Consider the following 19,902-nt stretch of genomic DNA (forward strand, 5'->3'; position numbering starts at 1 on the left):
CTGCTACATGCAGTGCCATCGTGGGTGATGGGGCACTCGGGCCACCGGCAGCAGAGACCAAAGCACCTGGGCTGCACGTCTGGATGCAGCCAGGACCACGAGAAGGAGGAGAAGGCCCGAGACAACGAGGAGCAAGGCCAGACCACCAGGCAGCGGGACTGTGCTGTAGGAGCTCAAAAGCTGATTAGTTTTCAAATCTTCCACATGGCATTTATTTAATGAATGGACAGAGAGCGTCTGTTTCTGAAGCTGCAGGGATTCTTTCCTCCTCTGGAGAACCAGCACTATATAATGAATACTTTCGTGAAACCCCGAGTCACTGCTCATTTGTTTCTTTGTGTTTTTGCTACTGAGTTCACACAAATTACGATAAGCTTGTTTTACATGATCGTAAGGGGCTGGTAATTCTCAGCAGTTTCAAGAATGAAATGTTCGCAAAGACTTTCGAGTCAGTGACGCAATAGGGTTTGGGAATTCAAAATCACTGCTCTCAAAAACCTATTATTTTATTTATTAATTTACTTACATATTATAATTTATGTTCAAATAATGTGATGTAGAGAGGTGGAGCCAGACAAATTTTACCAAGCAACCAAGCTTTAGGGGGTTCCTAGACTTTTCAAAGTAAAAATTAGTTGCTTTTACCAACAGCCCCATGATTTCACCCTTGAATTCCTTTAGAACTCTTGGATGCAAGCCAACCTGTCCCTGTGATTTATCCCCATCCAGTTTGTCAACTAGGTCTAGAACATTCTGTGCATTTACCACTATTTGATCTAGTACCTCTACTTCTAAAGATAATTTTGATATATTTTTCCGAAAAGACCAAGGCAAATATTTTATTATGCCTGCTGGCTTCTTTTCATATCTCCCAAGGAATATTCTGATCATCTACAAAGTTTCTGCCAGGTGCTTGGCTGACTCCTTCACTTCAATTACTTTAAAAGGCCCTCTTAGTTTTGCTTTCATATAAATTTCTTACAGAATGCTCCTTAAATTATGTGTGGATCCTTTTATTGGGCTTCCTAGGTGGGTTTCTCTGTTTTTCCAACTGAACTTCTACTTTTTTTCAAAGATGTCTCTTTCTTGTGCAGTGTCTTTGTCTTGAGCAATCCTCTTTGAGCTGTACCTGAAATTGACAATTATTATCCCAACATCCAGAGTTATAAGGGTAAAATGAATTGAGGTACACAAAGGGTTTTGCACAACGCCTGGCACAAGGCAAGTGTTTAGCATAGGTTGTTTATTCTTATCCTATTGGACAAAGAAAGTAGGGTAGAAAACATAACCTAGTTCTCAGCCTCACCTCTCAAAATAATTTTTTGTATCTTATCACATCTTGTGTTTCTGAAAAGGCGTTCAGTAGTTAACCTTCATAAAAAAATATTAGTTGGCAAGACCCTTAAAGTTTATTGATTTTTTTCATAATTACTATTCATGTTTTTCTCAATTCTCATCATGTATACATTATCTTGGTTTTCTGTTCTTGTAGCAGACCGTTAATCTTATACTTAATACGGTCATTGAATTACAGTGGCTCAAATACAGATACTTCCCTGCACTTTCTACAGTGTTTCTTTTCCTTTTCTTCTGTAAAATCATTAACAGAGGAAATGATCATTTGTCCTAATTCATCCCAGGGAGGTATTTAGCCAATCTACAAGTGAATAAACACCCTCATTATTACTAATTGGCCTGATTTGTTTTAGCTTGGCCAGTCCTAGTTCAGTTTCCAGCTCAATCTCATTATCCTTGTCAGGTGGCCCATAACCCTCTGCTACTGCTATATTTTCCACTAACTATTGACTGTTTTCCTATTGCCACGCATGGGGCCTTTCCTAGTGGCATTTTTACGCTGAGGATCCTTGGATTTCTCCACTACTCTAATAATCTGGTTCATGACCCTGGCTTCTTACCCTTTGCTAGCTGTCTCAAGAAAGTCTTCCATTCCTTAGAAACTCAACAGTCTTCTTTCTCCTTGTCCTCGTCTTCTGCTGTCACCAGGACCCGCAATTCCACTTGTCTCTTGGATGCTATGGCCCACCGCTACATGATGAACTATAGCTATCTCTTTGTCTCTCTTTTCTCTCTCCGAGGCAGAGCCCAGGAAGTTGTGTTTTAAGCAGCTCTGCAGGTGCTGCTTATGCACACTAAAGTTGGAATATCAGTGTTCTAAAGCCCTGTTTACTGCCAAGGGGAGAACTGGGCATCAAGAATCTATGGAGAAGGCTTTTCATTGTTTATCTTTGTGTACTGTCTGAATTTTTCTCAACTCTGTACATGTCTTACTATTTCAATAGAAATAAAAACAACAAAGAAAGACTTTATCAAGAACACATTAAGAAGGAAAGAATAACTCATTGCAAGAATAAATTCCTGGCAATTTTTCCTCAATTATTTACCTACACAGTTTTCCTTCTCTCCAAAATGACAGGTAAGAAAGAAGAAGGTAGAATGAGGATTAGGTCATATATTGTCAAAATTGTATTTTGTTTTGGTCTTCCAAAACCACTGTGGACTAAAGATATTTCTTAAGATGATACAAATACTGTGTGAAATGAGTCAGGGTTTATCATTTCCACACTATACAGCATGACATTTTTTAAAGTTCAACTATGAAAAACATTGGTAACAATAGCTTGTCCAGATTCTTTCATAGGAGAAAGAGAATGGACACAGCACAATTGAGAGTTTGCAGGTTTTAACCCTTGGAATAATTTGCTTTTCACACCTCAAATTGTGCCTCAAGCCAGTATTATTATTAGTCATCCAATTAAAAAAATTTTTTAAAAACCTATTATTAGCCATCCTACTAAAAGAAAACATAATGGTCCAAATTCTAGGTTAAAGTAATGCAAGATGCAAGAGACTCTACTGCCAGTCTGTTTCCCAAAAGAAAAACAAAAGACTACATGAACTAAAAGGGTTCATCGAACAAAACCAGAAGGAACAACTGGATGCATAGTTCTCCTCTCACCCGACTAAAGCTATAGTCAGAGTCCCCTATACTTAACGAAAACATTTTATTTTCAATAAATGAAAAGGTTCTGGGAAGCCCCTGTATCTATCGGTCTGCCATGACAACCACAGACATTCACTCCAGCCGAGACACCCCACACCCTTATGGAATAAGATGTGCCAAATGCCCCCTTTTCCATACTACTTTGGACACAGGAAAATCGAGTTTGTGTCAGGAAAATGACACAATTTCTCATGCTACTTTTTTAGGGTTGTTATCCATCTTTTAGGGTTGTAGAAGGAATGAACACTTAATTGAAAATTTTAATCCTAATATTCATAAAATATTTCATGCTCTCAAAGAGGGTTATGGAAATTTGCAGATAGAATTGTGTGAGCCATTTCGAGAGTAGTCTTCATAGCTTAAATTCCTTAAACACAGTACTTTGCGATGAAGTTAGCCAAATACAGAGAAACAAAACAGTTTTCAAGTTTTATTCTGGGTTATTTTTAACTCCAGATATTTTTTTTTCAAGAAAAGAAGCAGAATTTAGAATTGAATTGGTGGTGGGCAGAAAACTCTTTCAATGATCTCTTCTTGGGCTAATCTTATTGAAGGTCTAACATGCTTTTAATGTTTATGAGTAAATAACCACTTGTATAAGCTGTATCACCTTTCCTATAAACTATGGACATTTACACTGAAATTTTTAAAAATTAAAGTATATTTCAAACACCAAAAAACACATAGCTCATTTCAATCAGGGATGCTATCAAATATGTTTGCATTTAACGTCTGATTATACTTTCTTCCTCTTAAAAATTAGTTATGCTTCAGGATATTTCTAACCAGTATCAGATTCACAGAAGCCAAAAGGTAAAAAAACAAAGAAAACCAATTAAATCTGCAAAATGAAGAGCAACTTATTCAAAAGCTAGTATCCAGAAGAATCTAATGAATTAGAAGTTTTCATTATACTAAATGTTGATACATAATATACCACAGGCCATTGCAAAAGGAGCAAAAACAAACATTTAATAAACCCTCCAGATACATTCAAGATCTTGTAGATTAAAATGGAAACAAGTAATCTCAAAGTCGTGATTTCAGTGAAAGAAAAATTTGCACCTCTATACTTAAACATTTTGGGTTTAAACATTTTAGAAACTTTCTTAACAAGGAAAGAAACTTCTCTGATCCTCTTTATAAAATGTCTCAGAGGAATTGTACTTTGGCTAACACTGCATAATGGTGCTAGTAAAACCACAGTCCCCCAGGATCCCATGCATTTAGAAAACGGGGATTTCTCAGACAGCAAGAACCCTTACCTGGTCTTCTTTAAGCCTCCAGCATCCACATCCATCCTTTAACAAGGTAAAATTAGGTACCTCAGGGAGAGGGAAGAGCCAACCAACCTTCAAGGCAGGCTGAGAGCGTGCAAAGCCACAGCTGACAGCCTGCTTCCCTCTCCTGGGGCTCTCTGCCTAAGAGGCTGCACAGAAACCAAGCCCGTGCCAAATCTTAATCCTTTTGCAGAATCTCACATGGAGCTGCCTCACCTCTTCCATTCCTGCAAAGCTTCTTCCTGCTGCACTTCCTTCTGAAACCATCAATCACCACAACAACCCACCGAACGAAGCCCAATCTCAAATCGTAGTTAAAAATCCAGCAACATGCAGGGTGGTGAGTGTTTACATTAGCTGAAGTGAAATGATGTAATATCCAAGTCAAGGGAGGCCCACAATCCAGAGTCAGGGCATTGCAACAACCACCATGAAATACAACTTTTCTACGTGGAAAAAAACATTGTCCTTGGGTTTTATTATGCTGACCTTTGTAAATTTAGGGTTATTTGGATTATTCTCCACCGATCAAGAGAACGATGTTTTCTAAATAGAAACTCAGAACTTCCCAATTACCCATTGTTTTAGTCAAGTAAAAAAAAAAAAAGGTACCAAACAGAACCCAAAGTGTATTTGTGTGCAAAGAACCTGGTATCAAGGGGGTAATAACAGAAGGCAGCATCCATCCAGCGATGTATGTGGGCACCTGCCATGCTGCAAGACCCCAGAGCCCCCCAAAGGTCTAAGTGCCTTCAAAGTAAAGACAATTCCCAAGAAAGATATTGTTTGTGTAAGCCACTGGTTCATTTTCCTTCCTATAACTATTGATGAACGAGAAAACCCAGGGATTCCCAGCCCCATTCCTGATGGGCAACCACTATTGATTAGTTAGGATCTATGGTCCCCAACTGGGGAGGGACAAGAGATCTGAAAGTTGCTGCTGGATGAGAAAGGGATTAAAGCAGGGAAAGAGTCTGTCAATTAGCACCTGCTAGGGAGAGAGCCCGTGGAAGGATTCCTGGCAGATTAGAGGTCAGCTTGAGACAGACTGGTGGGCATGCCAAAGGTAGATTTTTGTTTTTGGATGTGTTACTAAATTTTTTTTTTTTTGAGACAGAGTCTCGCTTGTTGACCAGGCTAGAGTGAGTGCCGTGGCGTCAGCCTAGCTCACAGCAACCTCAAACTCCTGGGCTCAAGCAATCCTCCTGCCTCAGCCTCCCGAGTAGCTGGGACTACAGGCATGCGCCACCATGCCCAGCTAATTTTCTATATATATTAGTTGGCCAATTAATTTCTTTCTATTTATAGTAGAGACGGGGTCTTGCTCTTGCTCAGGCTGGTTTCGAACTCCTGACCTTGAGCAATCCGCCCGCCTCTGCCTCCCAGAGTGCTAGGATTACAGGCGTGAGCCACCGCGCCCGGCTATGTTACTAAATTTTAAAAATTGTTTACCATGTAAACAAGAAAGTGTAAGCACTTTCATGAATTACCCCACGTAACCCTCACAACAATCCTGTGAGGTAGATACTGTCACTGTTCCTGTTCTACAGATGAAGAAAGCAAAGCTCAGAGAGGTTAGGCAGTGGTGAGCTGGTAAGTAACGATACCAGGTTTGTGTGGCACAGTCCTTAACCACCAGCCTACATTGCTCCTGCCAGCTTTGTGTACACACAACCACAGTGTGCTCTACATTCTGCAAGGGGGACACAGTGTTACTACACAAAGGTGTGGGAAGCATGTGCTTATAACTCCCCAAATGCATATCCCAAATCCTTGGCTGTTGTTGCCCAGAGGTGCTAGGATTTAGAACTCCTGGACTAAGTGCAAGGCCCTTACAAAGAAGGTGTGACCTCCAAACGTAGAGGCAAGGATCAAATGCCACATAAAAGGAGCTCTGGCCTGGCCTAGTTCTGTCATGAACCAGTTGTATAACTTCAGTCAATCCACTTCCCTTTCTACATCTCAATAAAATTAGAAGGTTGCTCTTAGCCAGGCTCTAGGGTTCCTTCCAGCAGGAATTTTCTATGACAAATGATGTTTAAACTATGTGACTGTTGGGTGAGTGATTTTCTTTTTTTTAAATCAGAATTTCTGCATCCAAATGAGAATTCACTCTAATATGACAATAAAAATAATCACTCCCATTTAGGTACTACGCTTAGGGCACTACATGAATACTCTCACTTCTTATAAAATCCTCCCACTCCCTCTGCCCCATGAGGCAAGTATTATTATCCCTATTCCACAGATGAGGAAATGGAGGATCAGAGGGAATGAATGATTTGCATAGGGCCATGCCTGGGGACAAGAGGACAAATCAACAACACTCTTGTTGCTCAGAGCAATTCTGTGCAGTCAGTTACAGTAACTGCACATTTTTGAACATCTGTTCCATGCTGGACACTGCAGAGGGGGTAGGCATGTGGTCCTGCTCTCCAAAGGCTCCCCCCATCTAGTGAGGAGAACAGAGGCAGAAGGAGGTAATTCTGCCACAGGGAAGAATGGGCAAAGTGTTATAACAAAGACATAAAGGACAATGGGAGCTTGGGCAAGTGAGAAATTACTGCTAACATGCTCAGTGGTGGTAAATATCTATGCTTAGAGGGTGGATACAATTTTGGCTCACAGGCAAGTCAATCAGAGCCAAGTCTGGGAATTAAGTGGGCCATCAAGCTGGGCAATACCATTTTTGGTCACAAGCTAGGTGTGGCTATAAAATAAAACAGTAAGATGGATATTCCTGTGTGGCCCAGACCAGCTCCAAAGGCAATTCCCAAAGGGCAGTTCGAAAATGTTTCGAGCAATGATACCATCTCCAGATTAAAGGCTGAGCCACCCAAAGCGAAGACAAGGCTTCCCCAGCACAGCACTCAACCCAGCAGAAGCCACGGCCTGCAGACCCATTGTCTGCCTGCTCGCTGTGAGCTCCCGGTCAGCAGGTCTCCAATCAGCTTCCTCATGCTGTGCCCCTGGCATCTGGCACAGAGCTGGACACAGGGGGAGGCTCCGTAAATATCTGTTGACTGAGAGTTACTTTTGAATGTACAAATGCTAGATTATTTGTTTTGAAAACTGTCTTATTACTTGGTCACACTTAGACACCTGCATATTGACCCTGGGCACATTCCCACTGGAGCCCAATGGCCAACTTAAGACTGTCCTTGCCCAGTCTGTCTGCCAAGCCAGGCCCTGGGTGATCAGCTGGACATGACTGGCCACTACAATTTCCCATCCTGCCCCTACTCGTGGCCATTCTTGCATTCAGTGCTAAGAGGAGTAAGTACTGAAGATTCCACCACATGGGAACTGTTTAGGATTTGTGACCAAATGGGCTGACTTGTTCCTCCTTTAGTGCTGGCTCTGGAAGTCAGGCAACCCCTGGGGCATGTCTCTACAACTTTCTCAGGGTGAACAGGGCGCCTTGATGGACATGTAGAGCACCCTGCAGCCAAACTGGCCTCCAAACAGTGCCTAAGTCTAAAGGAATTTGGGCTGCCTGAGGAAGACTCCCCCAACCACAGCCCTACCCCTATACATATTCCAAAAAATGGGCTGATGTCTCTGAGACTCCACAGATTCCTTACATCAGTAGAACCAACTGGAATTCAGGGTAGATCTCAAGATAGTCAGAAGCCAGAGAGGTTTCTCAAGTCTTCCATGGCCATAAATTCTCCATCCCACTCCTTGTCTTGTTCCTGGTTGTTGTTTGCTTGTGCTTGGCTTACTAATTAGCCACATAAACAAGCCAATACCAGATGGGCCAAAGGCCTCTCTGCCACTAGGACCTCCAAGAGCAAAGGGATTTTTGGGTCTAATGTACCCCCATCCCACCCTGTCCTGCCTGTCCACCACTAGCGAAGGAAGGAGATGGCATCTCACTAGTTGTGAGACCTTGCCAAGCTACTTAACCTGCCTCATTTTCCTTGTTTTAAAATAAAGATAATGATAGTATCCCCAAACACAAAATTGTTGAATGATAAAATACATGTAAAGCGCTTAGAACAGTGCCTGGTCCAGAGGAGGTCCTTAATACATCTTAACTTGTTAATGTTGTTGTCATTTCAGACTTGCTAGGAGTGAAGAAGGAGCAGCTGACGTGGAGAAGGGGTGCAGCTGACAGCGGCGAGTGTTCATGCATCTCTGCATCTATTTACTGTGTCATTCTGCACGGATGACTTATCCCCTGTTTAATGCCACAAAAAGGATTTGATCCATCAAAAAGGATTTTGATGTGGCTTCTATATTAAAGTACGTAAAATTAAACAACAACATCCAGGTCTAAGGCAGAGTTAGAGACCTGAGTAGTTTGACGGGAGCCATCATTGGCAATCACTACATTAACTCCGAGGTTCTTCCCAAATAGGCTAATGAGAGAAATGTCCCGAGGTGTACCACTGACATCATCCAATCAGAAACAGTGGAAGGGTGCAGGCAGCAAGAGAAGCTTTTCCCAGGCTCCACATGTTAAGAGGAATTTAAAGCTGGGATATGCGGGCTCCAGGTGACATAAAGGACAAAGCCTTCCCCTAGGCTTGGATAAAAGATAAAGCGTCATCTTTCCAACAGCCCAGACTTACTGGCCCTTCCATAAAAGCCAAGGGCTCACATTAAACTGTAGATCAAGGCAGGCATTTATGGTTTCACAGAAGGTCAGCACTGGAAGGGACTTTTCGTCCAGCCCCCTGGTTTTACAGAAGTAGAAAGAGCAGCCTGGGGGGCTAAAGGGACAGCTGGCTGGGGGCCAGACTCAGTGTCAGTCCAGTTCTCCCCCCACCCCAAACTCTTGCCCTCTCCCCTCTTTTCTTCCACAACAAAAAGAAGCTTCCCTCGGCCCCTTCCCCATGGGAAATGGCAAGACTGCAGCAGCCTCCTTCATACTGTGGGAATCCCTTTTCTTTAAGTTTGGTTAAAAATAAATTTTAATGTTGAAATGTTCAAAGTCCAGACTGGAGAGCTTCCAGGTGGCCTCAGGAGGCTCTGCAGCCCAGAGATGCTCTCAGTCTAAACTGCTGGGGCTACTGCTGCTTGTCCAAACGCACTCCTAGCCCTCAAGTCCAGTTTTTAAAAATTGTGTGTTTTAGCAGCTACCATTCTTAAAAGCTTTCTAAGTACCCCATGGTGTGCTAAGTGCCTTTCATCCTTCCAATAATACTGCATGGAAGGTTTTATTATTAAACTAAGACTTGAATCATGTCCATTGACTCCAGAGCCCAACATCTTTTTTTTTTTTTTTTTTTTTGAGACTGAGTCTCACTGTCACTTGGGTTAGAGTGCCATGGCATCAGCGCCTAGCTCACAGCAACCTCAAACTCCTGGGCTTGAGCAATCCTCCTGCCTTGGCCTCTCAAGTAGCTGGGACTGCAGGCACACACCACCACGCCCAGATACTTTTTCTATTTTTAGTACAGATGGGATCTTGGTCTCACTCAGGCTGGTCTTGAACTCCTGAGCTCAAGGGATGCTCCCGCCTCCGCCTCCCAGAGTGCTAGGATTACAGGCATGAGCCACCGCGCCTGGCCCTGAGCTTGAGGTCTCAGCTACAAACTCTCAGTTACCTTTACAGAATGAAAGTCTTTGTTAAGCAGAAACAAAGTCTGGCTATCATGCTGTGTCCAGGCCTCTGTCAAAGCAATAAATTTTCTGAGGCCAACAGTTGGCAAATGTCATAAAGACGTACTTGGTTACTCTGGAGTTCTGGGAGTCTATCTGAAAAGATGACTTCAAAATTGGGACAATTATTTAATTGTGGTGTCCTCAGTATAAAATCAAACGAGGCCCCCAAAGTCGATCCGTGCATCATACCCAAAGGGAAAAACACTTCTAGGCAATCACAGGAAACTGCTGTTTGCTACCAAGGGGCAGCACAGCAGGGCAGATGGGTGCCCAGACCTGGGTGCAGTTTGTGGCTCTGTTACGTGCTAGTGTACAACCCTGGGCAAGTGGCTTAACCTCCCTAGCTGTCAGTTTCTCTTCTGTAAAAGAAGATAATAACCATACCTCCTTTATAGAGTTATTCAGAAAAGTGGCAGGCACATACTATGGGCTCAATAAAAATTAGCTGATGAAAACAACATCAGCTTTTAGATATCCTTTTAGATATAGGAATACAGATTAATGATTGGAATCAGTAATATTAAGGGTATTTAATATGAATTATATACTACTAATTATTTGAGGCAGTTTGCCATTTTCACATACATCCTGATGTTATTTTACCCAATATACACCTTTACAATTCACAAAGCAATAATGGTATCATATAGCATGGGCCCATCTTAATTCCTAGAAGCACCCTTTATTGGCAACATGTAATAGCCACACTTCAGATTCTTGACCAAGAAGTAAACTCCAATTCTCTATCATTCCTTCTTATTAGGAGCTTGGTTGCAAAAAGGAATAATCATAGAGAATTGCTAAAAAATATGTTCAGCCCAAAGATTCCTCTTAAAAATTTAAATTATAGCTTTTGATCAAGTCAGATGATCAGAAAGCCACATACACAAAAATCTCAGCATTTTCACTTCACATAGAATTGCTTTTAATAAATTTGCTCTAAGGTTTTGCCATTGGTTTTTCCACAATGTTCTATAGTTTCAGCGTGTAAGTCTTGCATCTCTTTGGATAAATTTACTCGTAAGCATTTTGTTTTTTGATGATACTGGAAACAGAATTTTTAGAAATCTCACTTCCAGATTGTTCGGTGCTCATATATCGAGAAACAGTTGATTTTTGTATCCAGACATTGGCTTTTATTGACGGATGTTGCAAATAACATTCATTCATTCAAAAAATCCATTATGCGGACCTATTATGTTTCAGGTACTGTGCTGGGCTCAGGTATATGATGAAGAATAAAATAGATGTGGTGGCTGCCCCCTCAAGGAGCTTAGGGTCGAGTAGGGGAGTGTGGTCAGGTGAGCTGCACTTCCCACTAATGAGGAGATGCTGGTGAGCACTGTCCCCTTTGTCACACGGGGCCCCTGCGTGAGGGCCATAGCAGAAGCTTCTCTCCAGCCTCAGAGTCAGGAAACACTGAGTCCCCTTAGCAACTATTCTATTTTCATCTCATGCCCACTGTGAATTGTGTAGCTGGACAGGTTTTCTTTGCTTCAGTTGCTAGGAAGCTTAGGGTTATGTTGTGGCCAAACTCTAGCAAATGACACTAAGGTAAGAATTATTTTATATGTTACCATATTTATTTTCTCTTTGCCTGGATTTTCTCATCTGTTTATTTTTACCTTTTTTGGGGTAGGTCTTTGTAAGCTGCCTCAGCTATTTTTTATGGATAGAGGCTGGGAAGGAAGGGAGGAAGAGAAGGTATTTCAGTTACTTGTGAATATTCCTCAGAATGTTACCTTGCTGTGAAGATCTACTCCCTGTTTCTGAAGGTCCACCACAATGTGATTATGTTACCTAAGTCAATACTTATCCCAAGTGGAATAAGAACTATTTCATACTTATAAGGTTCTTTACTCTTGGCAGGTGTAAACCAAACAAGGTCTATTAGTTTCGTTTAGACACTCCAGAAGTGCTTCTCTGACATCACTTCAATAAAATTTTCTTTCCTTATTGGAAATAAAAGATCAGGGCATGAGCAGGCAAGGTGGGAAGGGATACCTCTCCCCTAAGTCATCTGTGACCAAGAGGCAGTACAGGCAGTTAGACTTTGAGGTCATTCAGACACGGGTTTGAATCCAGGCTCTGTTATTTGCCTCCTAGCTGTGTGACCCTGGAAAGGTCACTTAACTGCTCTAAGTTCCAGTCACCTCATCTATAAAGTTGACCCATACCTACATTATTGGTTATGAGTGTAATCAAATTAAAAGGGATTTAGTATATGCTTCAGGACATGTCTATTTAATACTCTACTGAAGGTACTAGGCATTGTAATAAGACAAGAAAAACTAGCAAGAGGTGTAAAGACAGCAAAGGAAGTAATACACCCAACTGTATGTGGCAGCTTAAAATAAATTAGATTTCTACCTAATTACAAAAGTAAATTCCAGATGAATGAAAGAATAAAATATGAAAAGAAAAACATTTAAAACATTTTGAGAATATCTTTATAATCTGAGCATAGGAAAGGATTTATTAACCCAAATATAAAAAGCAGAAATAAAGGAAAATGTTAACTAGATCACATTGAAATTTAAAATTTCTATGACACATAATAATATAAACAAAACTAAAAAACAAGTTACGTATTACAAATTCGCATTTGCAACACATATAAAAAGCGAAAGAATGACCCAAGTATACAAGAAACTTTCTAAACCAAGAAAGAGGACAAACAACTAAATAGATAAATGGCAGAAGATATAAACAGGCGATTTGCAGAAGGAGCCCAAATAGCCAATAAACATGAAAAACCTTTAACCTTACTAATAATCAGGAAAATATAAACAAAAACAAGAGTGACATAACATTTCCCACACATAATACTAGCCAAAATGCCAAATTTTCTACCACCACTTACAAGTTTTCTAGCAACATGTCTGGCAGTTGTCCCCATAGTGGTTACCCTGAAGGAAGAGAAGAGGGTGGGGCTTTCAACTGTCTCTGTAACATTTTATTTCTTTTAACAAAGGATCTGAACCAAACATGGCAAATGTTGACACTTGGAAGTCTGGGCAGTGGGTACGTGGCTATTTGTCATAAGCTATTCTGTTATTCTGTTCCTGGTATTCTTGAAAATATCGATAATGAAACACAAGCAAACCAACTATCTCTAAAACAACCTGTTTTAGATATATTAGATAATCTACAATTTTAATCTCTCATTCATCTGGGATATTATATATTGAGGCAAAACAACAGAACAGAGAAATCCAATTTTGAGAGGGCAGGCTGTGCCGAGAATGGCAGTTAGCAGAAAAGACAGGTGAATGCTGCGAAGAAACATACATTTTAGAGAAAATGTTGGTCTAGACAGTAAAGTCTAAAGCAGAAGAGCTGACTGGGAATTCAGAGAAGTTTAGGCCTTGGTTGCTCATTCACTGCACAAATCGTTACTGCGCTGAAATAATTTTTCTGGTTCCTGGCCTAACAGCATGTCCAATCTCATGGTAGAGACAGACTCATGAAACAATTACAACTAAAAGCCTACTTTGGCTAGGGGAAAGGATTCAGTGGTCTAGGGAAGCTTCCCTGAAAATGTAAACTGAAGTTAACAACTAGGTAAAAACAGGCTGCTAGGTAGGGGAGTGTGTCCCAGACAGTGAGACCAGCATGTGCAAAGGCCCTGAGGCAGAAAGGAGCTCAGACCTGTGAAGTGTTAGTGTGGAATCTAAAGTAACCTCCAGGAAAGGTTCAGGGCTGCTGTGAGAAAGGGCATTTCAATGAGGGATTGAAGGGGGTGTCTTTATGTCTTTCTCAAAGACCAAAGAACCAGAGAGAACTCACCAAAGGTGGAGGACCATGGGTAAAAAGTTGGAAGACATTTGAAAGCAGCAATAAAAGCCTGGCAGGCAAAGAAATAACAAGAGTACTTATCTGATCTGTACACAGTTCATACCCTTGGATTCCCTATCACTGTAGTAAATCAATTATAAACTTGAAACTTGAAAACCAGTCAGTTAGATTGAGTTCCAGAGGACACAGTGGGGAAGGAACACTGGAGACTCTGCCGAGGAATAGGAACGTTCCTTGCATATTGCTTCTTGAAGAAATCCCTAGAGCCAAGAGACAGCAAAGCAGATCACGTCAGAGGCAGCTAAAAAAAAAAAAAAAAAAAAATTAACCTAGGAGCATCCTTCCTGGACGCTACCTCAGCCTAAACTGGTCACACACAAAAAATTCAGGAGTCAGAAATTCCAGTTGGCTTGGGGCAAAAAATTTTCCTGCGGGTTCTTGGATTGGCTGTGCTGTAGAGAACAGAAGATAATAGTTTTTACACCTGCAGTTTTCATAATGAAAACTGACATCTTCTTGGGATTAAACCAAGAGAAATAAATGTAACTGAAAGCTTTATCGTAATAGCACATCAAATCCAGGCTCCAGGGAGGACATTAATGTTTTCTCATTTCACATGACGCTCCATGCTGGAGTTCTTCGGTGGGAGAGCTTTGTGACCTCAGATTTGCTCCAACGACTTTCTCTTAATGTTATGATGAAAATATCCACTTGACTTGAGTGACATTTGCCTATTTGCCCTCAAGTCCAAGTACCACCCCTTGAGAGAAAAAGCAACATGGGACTATTTTTTTTTTTTCTCAAAAAATTTTTAATGCTACCAATACAGAAATATTAAGACTCTGTCCACATGGGGGGAAAGCAAGTTGGAATGACACTGGGGAAGGATGCAGCACATACAACTGCAGGCTTGGGTTCTCTGCCTCTTTCCAGATATGTTACTTTGCACAAGGCCTCAACTTCCAGAAGCCCATTCCCTTAAGATAAAAGAGGATAAAAAGATTGCCTCCTAGAGGCATTGTTGTGAAGGTCAGATTTGGTAATGTTTGTGAAGCATCAAACATGGTAACCACACAATATATTGTAGCTATTACCAATATTTTAAATAATAAGCAAAAAATCCTTTTCAAGACCATGCTTCTTGTTTTCTGAGGGGCTAATTTGTGTGAAAAACCACAAGGCAAGAACCATGACCTGAAAACTTGCAGCTTTTCTTTACAGAACTAAAATTACCTTTAAAGGGGGGTTTTATATGCTGCAAACAAAACCAGTGAAGTCACCTCAATCTGCTCATTCCAACACATGAGGATTATTAAGGACCAAATGATGCACATCACTATAATATTAAACTCTTGAAGCAAACTGTTATTCTAATACCAATAAATTTATCAGATGGCAATGTTTATCAAAAAGCTAAAAGAGCTTTAGAAATCAATTTTTTCAGATTTGAAAAAAAATCAATGAGATGCCTATACCAATATATTATATAACACCACCATCAGAGACTGAGACAGCATCCCATAATCAAACTAATATTTCTGCAAAAAGTGTCTAAATACTCGTATTAAATGGAATAAAGACTAAATAGCCTTGAATAAGTTCAAGTAAGGTTTTGCCATCAAAATCTTTGTTTGCTATAAGTTTTAAAACTTTTGGGTTTAGGCCTCTTACTTTTTAGACCTATGAATTAGAGATTGGGGATATAAAAAGTCACTTTTTACCTTAAAAAAAGACCTTATACTTAGACATTTTATGTCTTTATCTTACAGAAATAAAATCTCAAAGTACACAAAGATGTAAAACAATGTACACTGCAACATCACTTTTAATAGCAATGAGTTTAAAACAACAGTTAAGTGACTACCGGTCAATTAATACAAGATAAGAAATTCATGGTATAGAATACTGTACAACCACTGGGAAGGATGAGGTTACCTACCTGAGTTTTTTGACCTCAGCACTGGACATTAGGGGCTGGATAATTAGTTGTTGGGGGTATGGGGTGGTGCTGCCCTGTGCCTTGTAGGGTGTTTAGCAACATCTCTGGCCTCTACCCACTAGACTGCCAGTAGCATCTCCTCACCCCAGTTGTAACAATCAAAAATGTCTCCAGGCTTTGCCAAGTGTGATCTGGAGGACAAAACTGCCCCTAGCTGGGAACCACTAGAGCTAATCCATATTCACGGGCAGCCCTGATACATCAGTAAGTGCAAAAAGCAAGAGGCAGAATAACATTTATGACATGATGCCAGTTTCATTTAAATGGCGATGTATAATTGTTTATGTTATAGAAAAAGTCTAGAGAGCTATGCAAAAATCTGATAGTGAGCACACTGGGAAGGCGAGGGGACCGTGAGGGGAGGCTTTCCTCTTCTACTTTATCCTTTTATGTGCTGTTTCAACTTGGTCCATTTTAATTTCAGAAACGTAGTTTCCGAAAATAAACATGATACACAAATTGACAGTAAGAGCAAAGGTTTAAAACTGGAGGAAACAGTCTTGGAAAACGATGTGTGGTCAGGATGGGAAAAAGCCCCCACTCGAGGTGGGTGTCCAGCAGAGCCCACAGGATAGCCACGGCTGCCAGTGGCTGCTTCCCACACGCTGGCCATCTAAGAGACTAAAGCCATTATCTCACCATCAGCCTGGAAGTATTGCAGTCTGACTGCAGAATAACAATCCTCTAACTGCACACTCTAAACTTCTCCTGATGTTGGGTTGTTTTTTAAAAAAAAAATTTTTTTTTTTTTAGTTCCTTTTTTTTTCCTTTGAGGCAGAAATTAAAGGAATCCTGCCAGGTTTCAGCTGAAAGAGCAAGTGCTGAAAGATTCAGTTCTATTTCCACCTACTGGTAGGAAAAAAGACAACAATGCACAGTGCGGAAAAGGCAGCACAACCCTCAAACGTTCTATTCACACTGACCTGTTCCAATCCTGCAAGCCCTTTGACCTCTGACCTCTGCTGCTGCACTGGAGCAACAGCCCAGAAATCACCTGACAGTCGAATGAGCGTAATTGGATTCAAAAGATCTCAAGGTATTGATCAAATCAACCATTGTACAGTTTTCATAGCATCTGCCTTTACTCTGGGCTGATGGGAATTCTCTCCAGAAAACACATAATATCATTATTTTAACTTCTTGCTAAATACTCTCTCTAATAAGGATACCCCCCCATCCATTTTATTTATTTAGCCCATTTATGAGGTTCTCCAGGGCTACGACAAAGGCAGTTTAACATGAAGGTTAAAAAACAAAATAAAACAAAATCCACCACAGGCCCCATGGTCAGAAAGACCTGGATTTGAGTCTCAGACTTTTCCATTTACTAATAGTTGACCTTGAGCACGTCACTTAACCTCTCCAAGCTGCCATTTCCTCTTCCTATACAGTGGAGATCCTAATGGTGTCACCTCATAGGGCTGTTTTCAGGATTAAAGGAGCTCATGTATTCTGCACGGTGCTTGATTCATAGGAAATGAGTGTTAACTATTTTTATTACTCAACAATTCCACTGACTTCCACCCATTTCCTGTATGGAAAACTGAGGCAAAGGCTGATGCTCAAGAGGAAGGGAGTTTTTGGGCAGCAGGACACGTCTGAGCGTCACTCCCTCACCCCAGGTCACGGGGCAGGTCCCCCAAAACTCCCTGCCTTTCCCACTTCATTCAGGAAGAGGATATCATCTGTTGTCATAACAGAAAGGCCAGCATATTTGTCTCATGACATGCATGTTTTCAGCCAGATGCTCCAAATACTCCCCTCACTCAGATGAAGGGTAGGCTCAGCTCAAAACAGCTAGACACCAAGATCAATGCTTTCACATGACAGCAATTTTATTACAAAAACCAGAATGCCAGCAGTTGAGTCAGTAGAAGTCAGGTAGTGGAATTCCATCTTCCAACATAAATAAATCCCCAAATCCACATTTATGGATTTGTCACCTAATTTTATACCAATTATATGTTCTCAAGTAAACCAGCATGAACACGAAAACATTCAAAGAAAATGAAAATTCTACTAGCCTGGCACTTTAAGATGGTTTATTGCTGTTACCAAAAATGTCTCATTGGGGGTCAATCATTAAGACAAGATGCATCTGGTGCCTATATGGTATTAGATGATGGGAAGAAGAAAATGACAAGGCACATGCTGCCCTCCAGGGGCTACCAGTCTAGCTGGAGAGGTGGGCATGTCCCCAGCAAACTAGCCACTCGGCTAAAGGTGCAAAACAAGTGCTACAGAACTAAGAGGAGAGAGACTAATTGTGATGGTGGGTATGGAAATTCAGGAAAGATAATTCTTGCTCCAGTTCTTGAAAGATAAGGAGGAAGCCAAGAGGAGAAGGGGGAGAAGGCAGGCAGAGAGGGGAATCCACAGGGGCAAGGAGCCCAGACACTCGAAATCCTACTGATGTTAAGGAAAACATGATGTGCAGACATGTCATGAAAGCACGAATTGTCCATTTGATAAGAGAGGACTAGAACCGATTAATATAGCTGTCTCAGTATTATAAAAATTATTCTTTAAAAAGTCAATCTCAATCTCTGGAAATTGGATCAATGTAAAATGGGGATCAGAGGAAATAAAGCAATTAACATCATTAACTAGACTAATGTCACCTAAAAGCAAATATGTTTAAGCACTAGTTAAAAGGGTTTGGTGTATCACTATGAAATGTATATCCTGGCAAGACTGTATCATAAAATATTTGAAAAATTATATTAATGCTGTTACAAATGAGTATTTACATTTCTCACTTACTAAAGTTACTGAATAAAGTAGCCCCATTTACAGACAAAAATTACCAGGTTGACTAAACTCAGGACACAGATAGCAAATGGATTTCACACTGCATGCCAACTCTGATCAACTGGTAGAACTTCCTGGATGCTGCATTATGGATCTGTAGCTCATGTCATGGTGACTAGCAACATCTGCCACAGGTGCAGTGGGTAGGTGGCTGCACAGGTACTCAGGATTGCCATCCCTGACTTACAGCACTGAAGTAAAAGGGAAGGTGAAACAAACTAAATCATCAATTAGTTTCCATTTATTGAGCCATAAAAACTCTCCCAACATGTATTCTTCTCAATACCCCTTTTCACTGTTTGCTCTCAATTCTACTTCTGTATCTTCACTCTTCCACCTGGAATATCTCCCTGTCTGACCTTCTACACACCCCTCAAGGTCTAACTCAACACCACTTTCCATGAAGCCATTCCTGACAACTTCCAGTCCTCACTGAGCTCCACATGACTTGAGACACATCATTAGAACTCTGTAAGTCAGTTATTTGAAATTCAGAACACGTATACCCATAGAAAAGGCAATATAAATGTTGATTAGTAACCTATGCTGGTCTATATAAAATCTAAATAATGATATGAGAAAAACGTATTTGACAGAATGTTCATTTAAAGATAAACTAGTACTAACTGCTTGAGGTGGGGCCAGGGGTGGAGTTTACACTCCTAGAAAATGCTCAAAGTCTGGGCTGGGAATCTGGATAAAGACAGGGGCCAAGTGAGCTGGAGCTCCCTGGGGCAGGAAGTAGGGGTCACGGAATAGATGAAGAATTCCTGGTGCTACCTGGCAGAGGTGACTCTGGGACTGGAAATGCCAGGGGAGGGGTCTGTTGTGACTGAGGGGAAGGTGGTGTGAGCCCCCTCCCCATCAGCAACAGGCTCTTCGGTGGTCTCCACGTTGCTCACTGATGATTCTGCGTGGGTGAGTAGATACTTCTGGAGAGAGCTCAAAGAGGAGGGCCATCAGGGGACATCAGGTCACAGTCATCTAACCCTCATCAGTACATGAGAAATGAAAAGAGTAAACTCTATTGCAATTCTAGGAATGAAACCTACCAAAAATTCATAATACAAGTAGTGTCACTGTTGATGCTTGAAAGAAAAAAAAAAAACTTGTCTATTTGTAGGAGAATAAAGAAATAAATGGAAGTTTGAAGGGGACATTCTGAAGAGTTTCTAAGCTTTGGTCTATATAGGTCAAAAATTTAAATACCTCCAGGGGCCTAAGCGGATAACTGAGATAGGAAGTGGTGGAAATAGTGAAGGCAGCGTAGAGACTATGGGCCCTGTCCAAGAACATTCAGATCCAACTTCCAATAATAATAACAGCCAAAGTTTGACTGGGTATTGCGTTTCAGCCTCAGTGACTTCCCTCATGTGCAT

The 19,902-nt window shown here is 41.0% G+C and overlaps 1 protein-coding gene across 4 annotated transcripts in view; it reads right to left on the reverse strand.

Moving 5' to 3' along the window:
* Nucleotides 1-19,902, reverse strand: part of PLCE1 (phospholipase C epsilon 1) — a 288,193-nt gene that overhangs the window by 198,318 nt on the left and 69,973 nt on the right. The window contains exon 1 of one of the 4 annotated variants that reach the window (XM_076009964.1): nucleotides 4,288-5,488. The exons of the other annotated variants lie outside the window; for them this stretch is intronic. The gene's annotated coding sequence lies outside the window, so the exon portion shown is untranslated. Of the gene's footprint in view, nucleotides 1-4,287; nucleotides 5,489-19,902 lie in introns of those variants that run through there. 4 annotated transcript variants of the gene reach the window in all.

Source organism: Microcebus murinus, chromosome 14 (genome assembly GCF_040939455.1).
Source record: "Microcebus murinus isolate Inina chromosome 14, M.murinus_Inina_mat1.0, whole genome shotgun sequence".
Taxonomy (NCBI): domain Eukaryota; kingdom Metazoa; phylum Chordata; class Mammalia; order Primates; family Cheirogaleidae; genus Microcebus; species Microcebus murinus.